The sequence below is a fragment of the Muntiacus reevesi genome, chromosome 9 (genome assembly GCF_963930625.1).
Source record: "Muntiacus reevesi chromosome 9, mMunRee1.1, whole genome shotgun sequence".
Taxonomy (NCBI): Eukaryota; Metazoa; Chordata; class Mammalia; order Artiodactyla; family Cervidae; genus Muntiacus; species Muntiacus reevesi.
In genome coordinates this window covers 13,072,737-13,076,137 of record NC_089257.1, presented here as the reverse complement: position 1 = coordinate 13,076,137, position 3,401 = coordinate 13,072,737, and positions in this window count along the sequence as shown.

The following is a 3,401-nucleotide window of genomic DNA, read 5'->3' as shown; positions in this document are numbered from 1 at the left end:
TCACCCATACCTGGTTTCAGGCCCGCATCTAACTGCCATTCCCACGTGTTCTCACGTGTGACCTACTAACGTGTTTCTTTCTTAAAGCACTTATTTTTATAAACCAGAAAATGTATAGTACATTCACAGCTTTTCTGTAGTACTAGCAGAGTAAAAGGAACAAAAAGAATGGCTGATAAATATTACATAAATGATTCATTCAGGAAAATAAACATGCATTGCTATTTTAACAACCAAGACTCTTTCTTCATGAGGCTTAGAGAAAATACAGAAAATTTGAAGAGTGAAAAGTGAGCTCTATAGCATGGCTGGTGTTGTTGAGCAATATGAGAATGAAAAAGAGGAAGTAGCCAGGAGGGAACTTAAATTTGATTAAAGTTGTCAGGTAGCCCTCTGTAAGAATATTGGTTAAATAAGCACTTGAGAAGTTGAGTGAATGGAATATGTGTATGTTTAGGGGAAGACTGCTCCCGGTCAAAAAATGAGCAGAAGGTCTAAATAGACATTTCTCCAAAAAGACATGCAAATGGCCAATAGGCATATAAAAAGATGCACAACTTTGATAATTATTAGAGAAATGCAAATCAAAGCTTCAGTAAGTTATCACTTCCCACTGTTCAGAATGACTATCATTTTAAAAGTCGACAAATAGTATGTGCTAGAGAGGGTGTGAAGAAGAGGGAATCCTCCTACACTGTTGGTGGAAATATAATTCGGTGCTGCCACGATGGGCACAGCTTAGCGACTGAACCCCCATCACCACTATGGAAAACAGTGCAAAATAGAGTTGCCATGTGACCCAGCAATCCCGCTTCTGAGCACATGCATGGAGAAGAGCAATTCAAAAAGATACATGAACCTCAAGGTTCATAGAAGCACTGCCAACAAAAGCCAAGACCTGGGAGACAGCTGTCCACTGAGGGGTGGACAGATAGAGGTGTGGTTCATGTGCATGACGGAACACTGCTCAGCCATAGAAACAGAAGGCAGTAATGCCACTTGGACCGTTATTGATAGATGTAGAGCGTATCATGCTAAGTGAAGTCAGAAAGAGAAAGACGAATACCGCGTGATATCACTTACATGTGCAATCTAAAAGCAATGCTACAAACTAACTTAGCAACAGAACAGAAATAAACTAGAGGCATGGAAAAAAACTTATGGTTCAAGTGGTAAGTGGAGGGAAGGATCAATTTGGAAATAGCAGATAAAGACTATATATATATCGTTTATGGTTTATTCAGTTCAGTTTCGTTCACGGTTTATTACAGGATATTAAATATAGCTCCCTGTCCTTTATATATAGGTGTATACATATATAAAATCTACATGATCCATTGTTACTTTCAGTTTTTTTAATTACTTACATAATGTCTAGAGACAGACACTTTTTCCTTTAAAGGACCTCAGTATTTGCTTTTGAAGACCTTCAACTGGTTAGATGAAGCCCACCTATATTTTGAGGAGCAATTGGCTGTTCTGAAAGTCTATTCATTTAAGTGTTAATAAAAATTTTAAAAAGAATAATTTTCACAATGACACTAGACTGATATTTAACTAAACAATTGGGCACCACAGCCTATTCAAATGGGTACAGAAATTAACCATCAAAGCAGGAAAAAAGAGAACATTAATAAAGGGTAAAAAAAATAGGAAACCAATATATGTAACTTATTTACAGGTACATATAAACTGCTCTGGATTATTAATAACTACACCTCATTACTTGCATTCTGTTATATTTTAATGCTTCAGAGACAGTCAAAAAATTGCTTGGCAACTCCTCAAGGAGGGTCACAGAGGGAGAGAAAAATGCATAAATTGTTCTATTTGTGTTGCAAATCACATGAGAACATCAGAGGTTTCATTACAGGTAAATAGCATACCTCATGTGGTGCCTTATTTTAACAATAGATGGATAGCTTTGGTGACGTTTGCAAGATAGCAGTTTTATTCTATGTCAAATCACAGCAAAACATGAGGATATTTGGTTCTTTTCCATGTACAACTTTCTATTGATAATGTATGACCAGAAAAGAACTGCATCCATTTTCCTGCCGATAACCATTCAAATATTTTCACAGACACTAAGGAGCATCTTTGAAATGTCAGTTTCATATTATTTAATATTTGGAGGCCTGGTGTGCTGCAGTCTATGGGGCCACAAAGAGTCTGACATGACTTAGGAACTGAGCAATGGTAGCAGATGTTTTCTATAAATGCTTAATTCTATTAATAAGAAAGAACACAACAGTGGGACAAGAAAACCTGAAGATTCAGGAATTAAAAGAAAAAAATTAAGTCAGAATTACAAAGCTGCTGGTGGTCACCTTCTTGTTTGATATTCTTCAAAATTCTTAGTCATTTAGTGACTCTGGGATCTTATTGCCTCCCCAAAATATTGTGTTTTTAATGAATAATTAAATCAAGGTATTCATGGGAATATTTCTGATCTCCTGATGAGCAAAAGCAGAGTTTTCCATCTTGCATTGTGATGTGAAAAGAAATTTTTGGAGGCTAGGAATTTTGAGTACCCAGTGTTTCGGTAAATCTGCAATCCAGCAAGTTCAGTTTCCAGTGGAACTGGACAGAAAACACATAACTTTTTTAGAGTATAGTTCTAAAAATAATAATCAGGAGATCAGCACAGGTAGTAAACTATGGAAAAGTAATTTCATACATTTCATACAATTCTAAAGCTGCTGAAACAAACAAAAAATTCTCTTCAATACCCCCCACCTTATCTTACAAGAAAATCAGCATTTACCAGTGTAGAGTTTTTTTCTTTCAGTAGCCTTTCAGAAGCAAACTAAACAAACATTTATGTCACTTCATGTTTTCCTATTTGTAGTGCCATATTTCTGATACAAGAAAGCATGTATATGGGGATAGGTTAGGATATCAGAAGTTCAAAATCTTATAAGCAACGCACTTGATGAGATAAATGTGGATTTCCAATCAACACATACATAATTTAATTTTATGAATATTATATTTTTATTTACTTTCCTAGAGTTCACAGAGAATCCTGACACTTATTTTTCTTGTAATAGTATCAATTCTATTTCTTATTTATTTTTTTAGTGAAGCATTAGTATATTTTTTAAAAATCTTTTTTTTTTTTTTTTTGCTATTGCTTTTCTTTTAATTATTGCCACTCCATTGTGTCTGACTCATTGTGACCCCATGGACTGCAGCATGCCAAATCTCCCAGTCCTTCGCCATCTACTGAAGCCTGCTCAAACTTATGTCCATTGAGTCGGTGATGCCATCCAACCAACTCCTCCTTGGTCATTCCCTTCTCCTCCCGCCAATTTTTCCCAGCATCAGGGTCTTCTGTAATGAATCAGCTCTTCGCATGAGGTGGCCAAAGTATTAGAGCTTCAGCTACAGCATCAGTC